The sequence below is a fragment of the Cricetulus griseus genome (genome assembly GCF_003668045.3).
Source record: "Cricetulus griseus strain 17A/GY chromosome 1 unlocalized genomic scaffold, alternate assembly CriGri-PICRH-1.0 chr1_0, whole genome shotgun sequence".
NCBI lineage: Eukaryota > Metazoa > Chordata > Mammalia > Rodentia > Cricetidae > Cricetulus > Cricetulus griseus.
The window spans coordinates 160655818-160674107 of NW_023276806.1; positions in this window are offsets into that span (position 1 = coordinate 160655818).

Below are 18290 nucleotides of genomic sequence, written 5' to 3' on the forward strand. Positions count from 1 at the left end.
CAAATCACACATAAAACCGCACACACTTATAGTGGGAGACTTCAACACCCCACTCTCACCACTGGACAGGAACACCAGACAGAAACTTAACAAAGAAGCAAAGGAACTAATAGAAGTTATGGCCCAATTGGACTTAACAGATATCTATAGAACATACCATCCAAATACAAAACAATTTATCTTCTTCTCAGCGCCACATGGAACCTTCTCTAAAATCGACCACATACTTGGCAACATAGCAAACCTCAACAGATACAAAAAAAATTGAAATAAGCCCCTGTATCTTATCAGACCACCATGCTTTAAAGTTAGAATTCAACAACAACACAATTTGCAGAAAACTTGCAAAATCATGGAAATTAAGTAACACCCAATTGCACAATTCCTGGGTCAAGGAAGAAATAAAAAAAAAATTAAAGATTTCCTAGAATTCAATGAGAATATGGACACAACATACCCAAACCTATGGGACACTTTGAAAGCAGTGCTAAGAGGAAAGTTCATAGCACTCAGTGCCCACATGAAGAAACAGGAAAATAAGAAATTAACAGCACAACTAAAGCTTTAGAACACAAAGAAGCCAATACACCCCAGAGGAGCAGATGCCTGAAAATAATCAAATTGAGGGCTGAAATCAATAAAAAGGAAACTAAGAGAACAATACAAAAAAATCAATATTACAAAGAGTTGGTACTTCAAGAAAATCAACAAGATAGACAAACCTTTATCAAACTTACCAAACAGCAGAGAGTGAACATGCAAATCAATAAAATCAGGAATGAAAAGAAGGACATAACAACAGACACAGAGGAAACCCAGAGAATCATCAGGTCATAGTTTTAAAACCTATATTCCTCAAAATTCAAAAATCTAAAGGAAATGGACAATTTTCTGGACAAATTTCAATTACCAAAATCAAATCAAGAACAGATAAGCAACTTAAATAGACCAATAACCTTTAATGAAATAGAAGCAGTCATCAGAAGTCTCCCAACCAAATAAAGCCCAGGGTCAGATGGCTTCAGTGCAGAATTTTACCAGCAATTCAAGCTACAGCTAATACCAATTCTCCTCAAAGTATTCCACACAATAGAAGCAGAAGGGTCATTGTCAAACTTTTTTTTTTTTATGAGGCTTCAATAACCTTGATACCCAAGCTACACAAAGACACAACTAAGAAAGAGAACTACAGACCAATATCCCTCATGAACATTGATGCAAAAATTCTCAGTAAAATACTGGCAAATCGAATCCAAGAACACATCAGAGAAATCATTCACTATGATCAAGTAGGCTTCATCCCAGGGATGCAAGGATGGTTCAACATATGAAAATCCATCAATGTAATCCACCATATAAACAGACTGAGTCAAAAAAAAAAAACACATGATCATCTCACTAGATGCAGAAAAAGCCTTTGACAAAATCCAACATCCCTTCATTATAAAGGTCTTGGAGAAATCAGGGATAACAGGAACATATCTCAACATAATAAAAGCAATACACAGAAGCCGACAGCCAACATCAAATTAAATGGAGAGAAACTCAATGCAATTCCTCTAAAATCAAGGACAAGACAAGGCTGTCCACTCTCTCCATACCTCTTCAATATTGTCCTCGAAGTTCTAGCTAGAGCAATAAGACAACAAAAGGAGATCAAGGGAATACAAATCTGAAAGGAAGAAGTCAAACTCTCACTATTTACAGATGATATGATAGTCTACATAAGTGACCCGAAAAACTCTACCAGGGAACTCCTACAGCTGATAAACACCTTCAGCAAAGTGGCAGGATAGAACATTAACTCAAAAAATCTGTAGCCCTACTATATACTGATAACACATTGGTGGAGAAAGAAATCAGAGAAGCATCACCCTTTACAATTGCCACAAATAACATAAAATACCTTGGGGTATTTTACAACTAACCAAAAAAGTGAAAGATCTGTACCTTAAGAATTTTGAATCTCTAAAGAAAGAAAGATACCAGAAAATGGAAAGATTTCCCACCCTCTTGGATGGGTAGGATCAACATAGTAAAAATGGCAATCTTGCCAAAAGCAAGATTCAATGCAATCCCCATCAAAATCCCAACACAATTATTCACAGACCTTGAAAGAACAATTCTCAACTTTATATGGAGAAACAAAAGACCCAGGATAGCCAGAACAACCCTGTACAATAAAGGAACTTCTGGAGGCATCACCATCTCTGACTTCAAGCTGTATTACAGAGCTATAGTCCTGAAAACAGCTTGGTATTGGCACAAGAATAGACAAGTAGAGCAATGGAATAGAGTTGAAAAGCCTGATATTAACCTACACACCTATGAACACCTTATTTTTGACAAACAATCCAAATTCATACACTGGAACAAAGAGAACATCTTTAACAAATGGTGCTGGCATAACTGGTGCAAACATGTAGAAGACTACAGATAGACCCAAGCCTTTTGCCCTGCACAAAACTTAAGTCAAAATGGATCAAAGACCTCGAAAAAAACCCAGCCACACTGAACCTCTTAAAAGGTAAAGTGGGAAATACCATTGAATTAATTGGTACAGGAGACTGCTTCCTGAACATAACACCAGTAGCACAGACACTGAGATCAAAAATTGATAAATGGGACCTCCTGAAACTGAGAAGCTTCTGTAAGGCAAAGGACACAGTCAGTAAGACAAAACGGCAACCCACAGACTGGGAAAAGATATTCACCAACCCCACATCTGACAGAGGGCTGATCTCCAAAATATACAAAGAACTCAAGAAGCTAGTCTCCAAAACACCAAACAATCCAATTAAAAAGTGGGGTACAGAACTAAATAGACAATTCTCAATAGAGTAATCTAAAATGGCTGAAAGACACATAAGAAAGTGTTCAATATCCTTAACCATCAGGAAATGCAAATCAAAACAACTATGAGATACCATCTTACTCCTGTCAGAATGGCCAAAATCAAAAACACCAATGACAGTTTATGCTGGAGAGGATGTGGAGAAAGGGGAACACTTCTCCACTGCTGGTGGAAGTGCCAACTCCTCAAGAAAATGGGAATCAGTCTACCACAAGATCCAGCAATTCCATTCCTAGGCATTTACCCAAAAGAAGCACATTCATACAACAAGGACATCTGTTCAATGATGTTCATAGCAGCACTATTTTTAATAGCCAGAAACTGGAAGCAGCCTAGATGTCCCTCAACTGAAGAATGGATAGAAAAAATGTGGTACATTTACACAATGGAGTACTACTCAGGGGAAAAAAACAATGGAATCTTGAAATTTGCATGAAAATGGATGGAGCTCGAAGAAACCATTCTGAGTGAGGTAACCCAATCACAAAAAGATAAACATGATATGTACTCACTCACATGTAGATTTCAGACATGGAGTAAAGGATTACCAGCCTACAATCCACACTGCCAGAGAAACTAGTAAACAAGGAGGACCCTAAAAGAGACAAACATTGTCCCCTGGAGAAGGGGAAATGGTCAAGATCCCCTGAGCAAATTGAGAGCATGGGAAGAGGAGGGAGGGAGCTAAGAGAATGAGAAGGGAAGAAGAGGAGGGATGCAGAGGACATGAGGGAGCAGAAAGTTTGAGTCAGAGGAAGAATAGAAGATAACAAGAATGGAGATACCATAATAGAGGGAGACATTTTAGGTTTACTGAGAAATCAGGCACTAGGGAAATGTCTGGAGATCTACACAGATGACACCAGCTAACAATCTAAGCAACAGAGGAGATGCTACCTTAAATGCCCTCCCCTGATAATGAGATTGATGACTGACTTATATGCCACCCAAAGCCCTCATCCAGCAGCTGGTGGAAGTACAAGTCGACACCCACAACTAATCACTGAACTGATCTGGAATCCAGTTGCAGAGAAGAATGAGTGATGGGCAAAGGGGTCCAGACCAACCTGGTGAAACCCACAGAAATAGCTGAACTGAACATTGGGGAGCTCTTGGTCCCTAGATTGATAGCTGAGATACCAGCATGGGACTGATACAGACCCCAGGAACATGGGTTTCCGTGAGGAAACCTCGGAAATCTGCAGGACCTCCTGTAGTAGTTCAGTACTTATCCCTAGCATAGATGTGGACTTTGGGAACCCAATTCACATTGAGGGATACTCTCTGAGCCAAGACACACAGGGGTGGGCCTAGGCCCTATCCCAAAATATATGATAGACTCTTATGACCCCCTGTGGAAGGCCTCACCCTCCCTGGTGAGCAGAAAGGATATGTTAGGTAGGGTGTTAGTTGGGGGGAGTGGTATGGGAGGAAGGGAGGGAGTGGGAACTGGTATTGACATGTAAAACAATCTTGTTTCTAATTCAAATTTTTTAAAAAAGGGGAAAAAAAAAGATGTGTTGTATTTGTTTGCCTGCCTAAGGCACCTGATTGATATAATAAAAAGCTGGACAGCCAATAGCTGGGGAATAGAGGGATAGGCAGGGCTGGTGGGCAGAGAGAATAAGTAGGAGAAATCTGGGCTTAAGAGAGTATGAGGGAGAAAGAGAGGAAGAAGCGTGGGTCCAGCCCGCCAGGCAGCTGTGAGCCAGCTGGACACAAGGAAGCAGGAAAGTAGGACATACAGAATGAAAGATAAAATGTCCTGAGGCAAAATGGAGATGAAGAGGAACAGGCTAAAATAAGTTTATAAGAGCCCATGGGACAAGCCTAGGGTAAGACTGAGCATTAGTAACTAATAACAAGTCTCATTATCACGATTGGGGCTGGTTGTCCAAGAAAACCTGCCACATTCCTTTCATTATGATGCTTTTTTATTAGATTGTTGGTAGACAACTGGGATTCTTCCTATTTCTTTATTTTTTTAATTTAATTTAATTTAATTTAATTTTTTTTGTCTTGCAAGTGGTGTGGATATGAACAAAGAGTTTTTCTTGAGTGCATGCTACACTGGTTACTTTGTTCATTGACTCGACACAAGCTAGAGTCACCTGGGAAGGCAGCATTCAGTTGAGGGATTACATCCACCAAATTGGCCTATGGACAAGTCTGTGGGCATTTTCTTGTAAATGATTAGTGGAGGCGAGCCCAGCCCACTGTGGGTGTGGCCACCAGCCAGGTGTCCTGTGTGTATGAAAAGGCAAGCTAAGTAAACCATTAAGAACAAGCCAGTAAGCAGCATTTTACCTGTGGTCTTGGCTTGAGTCCCTGCCTTCCCTCAGTGACTGATTGTGATTAGGCCATGTAAGCCAAATAAACCCTTTCTCCCCAAGTTGCTTTTTGATTGGAGTTTTATCATAGCAACTGAAAACAAATTAGGTCGCATACCCATGAATGGAAATGCTGGCTCCTAAGACATGTACATCATCAGTCCCGCAAAATAATGCAAAGCTTTTTTTAAAGTGGCTAAGCCAGTTTACATTCTCATTAACAGTTTATAAGTGTTGCAATATCTTTACAGTCCCAGTGACATTTGGTATTTTATGTATCTTTGTGTATTACCATGCTGTCCAAGTACAATTTTATGTTTGTGAATGGTTTTGCCAGATTACTCCTCACTAAGGCTTTACTAATTTATACTCCCACTAGCAGTATATGAACAATTACTTTACTTTTTTACACCTCAGTTAATATTGAAAGCTAAAAAATGATTTAGCACAATAGTTACCAATTTTATTTAATTTGTCCATAATCAGTTATACCAAAGCCGATATGTTGTATTACATAAAGAGGGATGTGTCAGTGTATTATCTCTTAATATACTTGTTTCTTGAGATAAGGTCTCACCATGTAGCCTGAACTGGCCTAGAACTTGCCACGTATAGTTTAAACTCAGAAATCTACCTGCCTGTGCTTCCTGATACTAGGATTAAAGATATGTGCCACCATGCCTGTTTCTTTGGAAATTTTTATTCTCTTTCTTCTTGCACGTCATATCACTTCTCCATTTTAAGTATAATTATGAACTTAGGAATTTTCACAAGGCTGCTTCTTGTTAGAAATTTCACTTTCACAGCTTGGCCAGGGCGTCTGATTTTTAGGCAGCCCCTTTGCTGTTTCAGATATGACAACAGTTCCTCTGCTTCCCTGCAGTCAATCATTTCTTCTCCTATAAAAGCTTTTCATTTTCAACTATTTTCCAATTTTAGTTTTTATATTTACAAAACAAGTGAAAATGTTATCTGATTTTACATTGCATTATTTACTGGAGAAACTATGTCATTCTAATTTGTTGTTACCTATGTATCATCTAATATAAATTATTTCTTCATGTAAAATTGTAATGTCTGTAGAGACCTAAGGCAGGGGCCTGAGAGAAAAGCATCAAGTAAAGGAAACCTTCCAGAGTGAAAAAGGATGGCTCTTTAGAGGAAAAAAAATTAACTCTGGAGATTTTATTATTTTAATTTCTCTGAGGCTCTTTCACTGAAATAATTGAAAGGAAACTGCAGATGTAATATTAGATTTTTGACAGAGTATCAAATTAAATTTTGTTTTCCCTCTATGAAACTTACAAATTGTGCAGTACAGAATTAGAAAGATGCTTAAAAATAGCATTTACATAATTGGACTTGATATGAGTACATCTACAAATAGCCACACGTTGCTTGTCCATTGTCTCCAGTGATCTTCAAATAATGTATTTTTTAAAGCTTTTATAATGAAAAAAATGTGAAACTGCATGAAGATAAATCATCTTTGCAAGGTCACAATATGTCAATATGAAGGTCAAGAGTATAAAATTAGCTTTTAGTCTATCATTATGGTCCAAAGCCTTCAGACCCCTGCAAGTTTTTTACTTATTAGGACTTTAAGTGTTTCAAAGATGAAAGCCTTCAGCCAGCAAATTGTTAGTTAAATACAAAACAAAAACATTAGCATTGCAAGTTTCTAGGGTGTTGAAAGCTAAGTGTTTGAATGCTGAAATCCTTGACATTTAAAAAGCTCAGGAGCCAAGCCTACTGAAAGCCAACTAACATGCAAATTATAACAATTTATTTCTCTTGGGCCTTGGCACACTTCTTTTGGGTGCCAGAAGTAGAGTGAAATATTTGAGATTCAAACCTTTTAGAAATTTGTATAATTTAGAACTATATTCTCCATGGACATGCATCATCTTGCCTTTTCCTTCCCCTATGAACTGACTGAACCTCACAGTCAACTTGGGGTTAGCATGGGTTACACATCACTTGTATGTAAAACCATCATTAATTTTATCAGGTTGCCTTTTGCATCCAGCTGGTCAGGTTTGAGTTATCTTGTGTCATCTTCCAACTTCCTCATTTTCTACATAAGTTGTTTGGGTCAGTAATTAAAGTGTGAGAATGAGATGCAATGGGGACTATTTTGAGTTCTCTCAAGGAATTTAGTTGTTAATGGTATAGAGGGAATAAAAGCTAACTGTAGAGTTCTGTTTCTTTTCTTAACTCAATTCCAAATGCTTGTAGGAAAAAATATGTTTGTTGTTTGGTTTCATTCTTTGACTATATAGTTTCTTTCAACCCCATTTTGCATTCAGGTAGCTTTTTTTGGTTGTTTTTGATTCAAGCATCAATCTACAATTAAAGTAAAATAACTAACTGGAAATCATGTTGAAGAACTGAAATATTGTATAGGGGAAAATAAATCCTGGTTGTTGTTTTTTTTTTTTTCCACTCATTGTTTGATTTGTGGCTGAGACACCCTTAACAAAGTATGATTTAACAAGCTGGGCAGTGGTGGCATACATCTTTAATCCCAGCATTCAGGAGGCAGATGCAGGCAGATCTCTGTGAGTTGGAGGCCAGCCTGGTCTACAAAGTGAGTTCCAAGACAGCCAGGGTTCTTTTACAGAGGAAACCCTGTCTTGGAAGACCAAAAAAAAAAAAAAAAAGATGATTAACAAAAGAAAAAAAATGCAACATCACCGTGGAGTCTTCGTACATAAAGACCCAAAGAAACAGAAAAACCTGTGTATTTTCATGCTTACATGTAGGGTAAAATGGGTGATTGTGGAGAAAAGTCACTGGACAAAAAGAACATGATCTAATATAATTGATGAGTAATATTTAGGAAGGTCTGTTTAGATTGCTGTCCCCGAGTCTTTGGACATAAGGGCATTCCTCTTCTCTGAGATGAAGGTTTCATGATGTGTTTTCCGGGAAGACAGAGTTGCCATCATTGGTCTGCCATTTTCCTCAAATTCCAGACTGCTGTATTTTGGAGTAGCATGTCCTGAACCTCACAAGTAGGAGGGTAGTAAAAAGCAGTTTTGGTGTAAAACATCTCCTGGATGTTGACTCTCAATGGTTCACTTTGCCAAACCCTTCCATCGTCAAAGGTTCTTCAGTGAGTAAGAGCACCTACTTATTAAGTACCTCCTGTATATATTGCTAAGTTTACAAATGTAGGAATGAAAGATGTCACTTTCCTTAGTGCATAGAACTTCACACTAGCAGGAGGGGTGGGGAGAATAAACATGGTATGAGAGTCTCAGTAGGAGGCATCTCTAGATGAACCACAATACAGAGAATCTCATGAGTCTCCTATTTCTTATAGCCTGTTCTCATACACTGAGGTGACTCTTGAATTGCATTTAAAACAGCTTACAAATTGTCATGTTTTCAGAAATACAAATTTGGGTATACATTTTAAGAAATACTTGCAAAACTAACATCCAGGTAGTCACTATCAAAGTCAAGGACTGTACTGGGAAAAAGGATCAGCCAGTGAAGTGCCTGACTTCCAACTGTGAGGATGTGAGTCAGGTCCCCAGCTCTTACATACAGAGCTGTGTGTGGTGGCACACACCTGTAACTCCAAATCTGGGGATATAGAGGCAAGAGAATTCCTAGGGCTTGCTGACTAACAACCTGTCTAGCAGAATCAGTGAGCTCCAGGTTCAATTAGAAACCCTGTCTTAACAAATCTGGGAGTGAAGGGGGGAAAATCAGGTTTTTTTTTAAGGGTATGGCCGCTGGTATGCTGACTACCCTTCCAGTGAGTGGCCTCCATATCCATGACAATCTGAGCAGTATAAACTGGACTCAGCAGGTTATTTTTTTAAAAAGGGACTTGAAGGTGGGAGGGGTGGCAGTGAATCTGGGAGGAGTTAGGAATGGAGTGCTGGAGGGGGTATTAATCAAAGTATATTGTTGACACTTTGAAAAAATTAATAAGGCATCGTGTGTATGTATATATGTGTGTGTACTGTTTAAGTGATTAAGGCCTCCACACACATGCACACCCATTCACATGAACTTATACACATACTTACATACACACATGAACACACACAGACACACACAGCCCACTAAATGAAAATTTAGAGGTCAAGAAACAACTTTCCCAGAACTTAGATGTTATTGAAGTAGATGTCTGAGCTAAAACTTGAAGAGTATAAAAGAGCCAGTGAGGAAGATGATCTGAGAGAAGCTTGAGACAGTTCATGCTGTTCTTGCTTCAAGACAACAACAACAAAAAATTGATATGCTTGAGGGAAAATCCAAGAGAACTAAAGCTGGAAGATGGGGAAGGGGTGCATTGTTGGGGGGATCATGGAGGACAGACAGGTATAGTCACAGAAACATGGAGCAGGAAGAAATAATCAGAATTACAAGTTGTATTCTAAGAGTGATGGGAAGCCATTGGAGACCCTAAAGCTAGCATGGTAAATAATTTATTTTATATGGTATTTGATATTTATGATATTTATGTGCCCCCTGGGCATTCAGTGTCAGTTCCCTGGGAACTGGAGTTACAGATGGTTGTGAACCATCTTTTGGGTTCTGAGAATTGAACCTGGGTCTTCTGGAAGAGCAGCTCTTCACCATAGAGCCATCTCTCCAACTATCATCATCTGTCTTCTAATTTCAAAAGCTCATTCTTGCTATTTTGTAAAAAGTAGAAGCAGAGGACTTGGGTAGAAAGTTAATAGGGCAGGAAAAGATGGTGGATCTTCTAGTTTCATTTCTGTTGCTGTGATTAATGCCCCAACAAGAAGCTACATAGAACAGGAAAGGGTGTATTTGGCTTTCCAGGTTATGGTCCATTACTGCAAGGAAGTTAAGGCTGCAACTTAAGTCATCTCATCCATGGTCAAGTGGAGAAAATAAACACAAGGATCCTTTTCTTGCTTGCTTGCTCTCCTCTGTCTCACTCAATTTTTCTACAGTTCAGGTTCCGGGCTAGGGAATGGTGATGACCATGGTAGACTGGGTCTGTCTTTCTACATCAACTAGCAATCAAGACCATCACCCCCAGACATGCTCACAGAATCATCCTGATCTAGACAATTCCTTATTAATATTGTATATGTGTTTGCTAGCGCTAGGACCTCCAAGACAGCATCAGTTGTACCACTAAGGAGAAGAAACCTTTGGAAGTTTAACTGGGAAAGCTGCCAAGCTGGATATTGGTGCTAGATTTCGGTGATATCTTGTTTGTACTCTAACAAATAAAGCTTGCCTGAAGATCAGAGGGCACAGGTAGCCACTAGTTAACCATAGAAGCCTGTAGGTCTATACAGACAGACAAGAAGTGGTATGGCTGGGTGAAGAGAGGAAGTGACAAGGTAGAAGGAGACAGAAACTCAGTCTTTTTTTTGACTGGGAAGTTGAGTAGGTAAGGTAGCTGTGGTTTGTTCCTTTCTCTCTCTAATCTCTCAGCATTTTCTCCTATATCTGACTCCTGGATTTTATTATTAAGACCTATTAGAACTCATGCTACACCAGATTTTACCCTTAAAGGTACTATTGGAGCATTTTAGAGAGGTTATGGCCAGTATTACAAGTACATCCAGCATGGCCAAGGTTAACTGGTGTTGGCAGCCTACATACTCTTCAGCTACTGTGTTTCTTACAAGGAACTCAAACTGAGTGACTATGCAAATACCACTGCATAGGGCTCAGTATGGAGGGCACTGTATGACTGCCTGCATAGCTCCAGTCTGAAAAATTCAGTTAAGGCTGAGTCTTTCCATATCCTGAGAGCTAATATTATTAATAGTTAAAAGCCAACCACCGCTGGGTGTTGGTGTCACATGCCTTTAATCCCAGCACTCGGGAGGCAGAGGCAGGCAGCTCTCTGTGAGTTTGAGGCCAGCCTGGTCTACAGAGAAGTTCCAGGACAGCCTCCAAAACAATACAGAGAAGCCCTGTCTCGAAAAAACAAAACGAAACACAAAAACAAACAAACCCAATCACCACAGTGGTCTTCACTACAAATAGGGATGGTAGAAATGAAAAATTGATAGACAACACATTTTGTGGCTGAATCCGAGGTAATTTATTCAAATATTAACAATGAAATAGAAGGGGAAATTAGGATTCTTAGGGGCTTGGGCTTTGAGATTCTGACTTAGAGAGTACTGACATTTATTGAGACAGGGGAAATGGAAACACAAACTCATGTTAGGCTTATTGCCTCTTAAATACCTTTCAAAATGTATGCCAAACAAGCAGTTACACATGACTCTGATATACCTGTGAGGTGTCTGGACATGAGGTGTGCATTTGCAAATTATCATGCCATAGAAGGCCTTCAATGCCTTCTAGAGGAAGGCATCCTCTAGATAAAGCAGAGGGATGGTTCAAAGCATCTACTGATCAGGTAAAACAAATGAGCTAGCAAAATTCTTGGTTAGTAAAGGAGGGACTCCACAAAGGTGGAGAATGTCTTAAAAAATAGCCAATTGTATTGAAAGCTGTGAGGATGGATCTTGTGTGACTTCCAGTGAATGGCTTCACCCATTTACAATTTCTTCATCTGAAAATGTGTGCAAAAATAGTGTTGTACTTACAGTGTTGGGAGTAATAAAAATATGAGCTATATAATGTCTCATATGACTGGCATATAATAAGTGATAAATGGCAGTTATTATTAGTCTGTTGAGTTCTGAAATCTATAAGGTGGTACATAAATATATCAGGAGAAATGCATATACATTTATAGGAAAAGTACTGAATAACAGAGATCTAATTTTATCACATCTTGCAAATCATTCTTTAATGTTCCTTTTAGTCTTTGTGTCTTTTTAGTTCTCTGGAGTCAGGGCTTAAGATACAAGAATTCCTTCCTCTCTGGATAGTCAAAAGTTGCTATGACAACTGACTGGAAATGAAAGCCCTCTATTTTATTTATCTGGGGATGACGTGTTTAGACTAGAGAGGCAAGGGCAATTGTCATAAATGTTGCCTTTAGAAGACGACATGCAGGGGTCATGCACCTTCTCATCTTGGTAGTACCCTTTTATTAAACCCATGCCTTTAAATCCAGGTGTGTGTGTGTGTGTGTGTGTGTGTGTGTGTGTGTGTGTGTGTAGACAAAGTCTTACCCTTTATTTACATCTAGCCTTGAATTTAGCATCCTATTGTGTCACTTTCCAAAGTGATGGATTTATAGGTGTGTGCCACCATACCTGATTTCTTTCATGGTTCTAATAATTAGTGGTCTGTGTCTTAAAATTTTTAATATAAATTAAAACTTGACATTTAAAAGTTAACAAAAAAGCTGGGTGGTGGTGGCACACACCTTTAATCCCAGCACTTGGGAAGCAGAGACAGGCAGATGGATCTCTGAGTTCAAGGCCAGTCTGGTCTACAGTGAGTTCTGGAACAATCGGGGCTACACAGAGACCCTATCTCGAAAACAAAACAAAACAAGTTAAAAGAAAAGTTGACAAAAATATTAATTCACTTTAAATAGTGCTTTTGCTACATGTTAACTTATAAAGACTATCTGTCAAAAATGATATGAGTGGCATTTACTTTTTCTTTTCAACTGTTTTTCAGCCACTCAGTGTTTCAATATTTCATTTGAAAATTATGTAGTTATTCAGCAAACAGCTCCATCTTTGTTGGAGCTGCCATTTTATAGGGATAATGCTAAACAAAATTTTCTCTAATAGCTGCTTTCATAGCTAATATGTGTTAAATATCTAGCCTGAAGAGAATGCATAGGTGTTTTTACTGTTGTGTTTGGTACATATGAAGTAATGTGCACTGCTTGCCATTTGAACAATTGTTTTAGGTTAGACTTATAAATCTATGACTAATGTTGAGAGCAACAATCCATTGGGCCCCTCCCCCCATTTTTAAACATCAAGGACCATTTTATTAAGAGTTTAAGAGAAAAGCAACAGGTCAGGCAAACTGTAAATCTTGACAGTTGCTAGGAGGAAGATGGAGAAGAGGAAGAAAAGCATGCTTTTGGAGTTAGGGTCCAAGAAAGCAAGTATGTGAGCAATGGAAGTCAGAAAGCAGTTGCATGGTAGGTGATCCTAAGAGAAAGAATATCCAGACAGACAAGAATACTTAGAATTTTAGTCAGTATCCAAATTAGGGATAGAAAGTCAAAAAGGAAACATTACACTCTTGAATCACAACTCATAAAAATAGGCAGGCTGGCAGTGAAGGCCTACAAAGGAACTGTATCCTAATGTCTGTTTTAATAGAAAAGAGTTGAATTCTGATTCTGTGCTCAGTCTATTTTGATATGTTGTTCTGGTTAAAGCACAAAGTTAACCTGGCCCCTGACACATAAGTAATGGGAAAAGGCTAAATATTTTAACATCTGTTTCAACTGTCTGAGCCAAGCAACCCCAGCTTGGGGAGTTTGGCTTTGACCCTTTGCAAAAGGGTCATCCCAGCTGGTCTTGTTGACTGTTTACACCAAGTCATGGAGTGATGAGGGCATCACAAGACTCTCATTTGAGTTTTCAGTTGTTCTCTACAACCTGTTGCATGCAACTCTTTAATAGCATGCAGTCATGGGACAGGGTTAGAGTATATAGATGGGTAGGTGGGACCACCTAAAGGAGGGGTGACTCCATCTATGTGGCTACAGGGAAGCCGTCATCTCTATACTTCCAGGCGTGGCCTGTTGTAGGAAGAGGGGCACATGTACCCCTGTAAGTAACCCATCATCTATACTCTGTAAGGAATTGGTTCCAGGGTCCAGGGCTGTTATACAGAGAAACCATGCCTTGGAGAGAGGAGAGAGGATAGAGAGGAGAGAAGAGAGGGGAGAGGAAGGAAAGGAAAGAGGAGAGAGGAGGAAAAGGAGAGAGGAGACAGGAGGGGAAGGAGAGAGGAGGGAGGAGGGAGGAGGGAAGGGAGAGGACTATGATGCCAGGCTGCCCTCATACTTGTGGTCCTGCCTCAGCCTACTGAGTGCTGGGGTTACATGTAAGCTATTAGATTTGGCTTGACATTTTGTTTTTAATATACAATGATTACTTTAAAACAAATTTCCTGCTATTGATGTTCTCGAGGAACTGGATCATTTGTCACTTTCCCACATTCAAGATTTGTTAATTTGTGACCACATGTATGGACACATTTTGTCATTCTCCTGTTTTGACTATGTGACTGTTAAATCAAGAGCCTTGCCCAATGGGTTTGATGGGAAGGAAGCAAGAGTATTTCAGAGACACCTGTGGCCTTCTCATCTTATCACAGAAAAAGTCACTTCTATGTCTTTGTGTGTCGCTTTGTTGTTTCTTGGTGCTAATGCTGATTGATAGTTTCAATTGTTTGATGGCATAATCATCCTGTATGGACTTTCTCATCAGCCCTTGGTAACAAATGTGTATTGTAATGTTCCTCCAGGCATTCCATAAAAATATTTCCACAAAAGATCTTGGGCACCTCTTACAGGATACTTTTACAGTGGGAATGGGTCTACTAAGTCATCTAAGGCCCATGGATACTCAAAAGATTGTGTCAGCTTCCTATTATAGTTACAGCTTATGAGTCACAGGCTGTAGTAGTTGGAATTGGCCCCCATAAGCTCATAGGGAGTGGCACTACTAGGAGGTATGGCCTTGTTAGAGGTCACTGCAGAGGTGGGCTTTGAGGTTTCATATATGCTCGAGCCATGCCCAGTGTCTCAATTCACTTCCTGTCATCTGCAGATCAAGATGTAGCTCCTTCTCTATTCTTAGCTCCTTCTCCAGAACCATGTCTGCCTGCATGCTGCCATATTCCCTCCATGATGATATGGACTACACCTCTGAAACGGTAAGCCAACCCCAGTTAGATGTTTTCCTTTATCAGAGTTGCCATGGTCATGGTGTCTCTTCACAGCAATAGAAACCTGGTTGAAAAATCTACTTCCCTGGTCTGAATATTTAATTATGTTAGGTATCATTGGTACTTATAGACCTAATATATACAGTAAGAAAGCTCAAAAGCCTCAAAATTGTCTTCTACCCAAGCTGAGAGAGAGAAAAAATACCACAGGGAAGTGGGAGTGATTAGTATTACTCTAGACCATATAGACTGCATGCAGATTATGACAGCAAGCTCAGTCAAGCATTAGACCCAGCTGAAACTATGCTGAACATGCTGTAATTGCTAAGGCAGAATCAGGTTTCAGGCACATGATTTATGGACAATGATTTGGTGAAAGTATTCTTTCATGTTTAAATCAGAATCAAGGATAAGAAGTTTTTTGTTCATAATCTTGTAAAGACACTATTTCTAGCTTTGTTCAAAGAATATATTAACTCTGTAACCTCTGTTAAAGTATAGTCTGAAGAGGTCTTGATGTTACACTAATACTTTGTCCCAATAATGTAACAATTGAGAAGGATGTCATTTATATTGCAGAAGCCTTGGTATGACACATGTATTTAGAAGGCATAAGATAAACCCTAAGAAAATCAAACAACATGAAAAACTTGTAGAGGTCCAATAGACACTGGTAGATGGAGACATTCCCTCCAGAGTGAAACACAGTACATTGTGTCCTATAGATAAAAGTGGGATCTGGAAGTGACAAAGCCACATAGGAAATCACTTATTTAGAGCACACCCCAGAGCAACAAGGGTTTTGTAACAGTCAGTGTAGACTTTCACATACATGGGAGATCACAATATATGCATCTCAGGTTTTAGGCAATACCATCTCTAGCAGAGGATTTTACTCCTTTCAACAAACCATTCTAGGTATGGTACCAGACTCAAGCAAAGACAAAAAAAAATTGACTATGCTGTACCAAGTTATTATGTGTTTGAAGTATTCATTATGAGCTAAGTCATGAAGAAGATGGGCCTAGCCACAGTTCATGGTAGTATGGAAATGATGTATTGTACCAGCAGCATGTACCTATATCCAAGATGCTTATGACCATGGGCTGTGTTTGAGCCAGCACACCTTCCTCAAACTGTCCTCACTAAGAGACGTGCTGATGCTTTAAAAAGCTGGATAGGCATGTAAAAGGAAGCTGCATTCAAGGGTGACCCTAAAGGACAGTGAGAGGGAAAATCTTCCTAAAGAGCAGAGCTTTCACCCTATAACTGTTCATTCACCTATGTAGAATAACTCTGTTGTGAAGATTCCTGGGCAATGGCAATGACCTATCCAGAGGAACAGGACCCGGAAAGAGAAGACTGGAAGATCAGAGGCAATGAAGTGAGGAAAGAGGTATTAAGTGGAAATATGAGAGGAAACACAAGGGGTGAAGATTTTTTATTATATTGTAATCAAATATAATGGGTTCACATATTGTTGAGTGAAAGCCAAAATAAGCACAGTCAATATACAAAAGGAATAGAGAAAGATTATTTGCAATGGACAAGAGAGAACACAGGTGTTCTTTCCGAACAAAGTTCTTCCCACAAAGACAGCACAGGAATTTTATTCAGAGAGCCTATGCATATTCTAAGGGGTGGTCCAATACTAAGCATGCCCAGGTTGTACTGAAGCATAGTAAATACATTCCCAAGCAAGCACAGTTGGAGGTCATAATTTAAAAAGTATGGTAGACACATTCTGGAGCATAATCCACTAACATGCCTCAAGTAATGCTCTGCTCATACCACAAAGCTGTAGCTGCAAATAAGAGAAGGACACCCCAAAGGTGTATTACCATATAGGATTCTGTCCCTAAAGTTGCCTGTCTTTCTTAGTGGCTAATGACATGTTCATTCTGATTAGAACACCCAGTCTTGAAAGAGAAATGGAAATAAGACATCTGTGTTAAATAGACTAGGGATTCTATCAGTTGGGGGTAAGCAACTATAACATGAGCAGTCATGTTTGCAGAGGCTACATGTAATTCCCAGTTACAAAAGCCAATCCACACCTACATCTATTTCTGAAGAACCTGCTAGCAACAGGACCTACATTGTGTGCCCAATATGGCATTATTACTTGAGACAAATGAGACACCTGGTAGCAGGTCAATAACATGGACTCTTTCCATTTTGGAGTGGCTAGTGGTCCATGCTGACAGGGATAAATACTTACTCTGGGTGTGGATTTGCTGCTCTGCCTTGCAGGGCCTTAGCCTATATTATTGTCACCTAGGGCCTTAAAGAAGGCCTGATCCACAGGCATGGGGTTCAATTCAACAGAGTATCCAAACAGGGGACCTACTTCGCAGTAAAAAGATGATATGTGAACTCCTGACTAGATATCAGCACCTGAATATACTGAAGGTATCAGCAATGAGGAGAGACGTCTCCTCCCACATTCCTTCCAATTTCAAGTGCAGCAGCAGGCTCAGTTCTTGTGCTCCTCAAGGACAGAAATTCACATTAGGGCACAGGTAGAGCTACCAAGGTTTACTTTGGCAGGTGAGAAGGCAAAGACTGGAGGGTGGTCTGAGCTGTGTGTCAGTGGCAAAGGGATACCCCCAGCACCTGGACTTTGTCCACCAGTATCCCTTCCATTTCCTATGCCTGGGGTAGTCTAGGAAGGTCTTCTTCCTAAAATAGTGCAAGTTTTCTTAGAAGCCATTACCCACAATTCAGTCTGTTACAGTTAGATGCATGATTATCTATGAAGGTGTAACTACCTATAAGTTTAGATGTTTACTAAAGGAAAGGGCAATGAGTCTTGCACGTGCTCCTGGAAGTGTGTAGGGTGGGACTCCTGGGGCCAGCTGAAACATCCAGAGACAGTTTTTGTTTTTCTCAGAGTTCTGTACTTTCTCTTATCTGGTCAGCTTACTATTTCATACCCAGCTGCAAGCCTTCTTATTTACCTTCCTCAGTGTTCCTGATCTTGCTGTTTAACCTTAAAATTCATCTTAACCCTAACATTTATTTCCAATGTAATAATGGTTTAGCTGAAGTGCCAGTTCAGAAGCAGGATTTCATAAGCATTAAGTGCCATCTTTCAAGAAACAGAACATAACACTAACTCAAACTCAGAGACTTCTAAAGGTATTGTCCCTACTAAGAAGAACAAACACATGGGTCCAAGAACAAAGCTAAGGAAGCAGAAGTGACCCCACTGAACATCAGTACCACTGACTTGTTAGAGGATACTTCGTTCTGTCCCAGAACTCTTTACTTTGAAGGTATAAAAGTTCTGACCTCCAAATGGG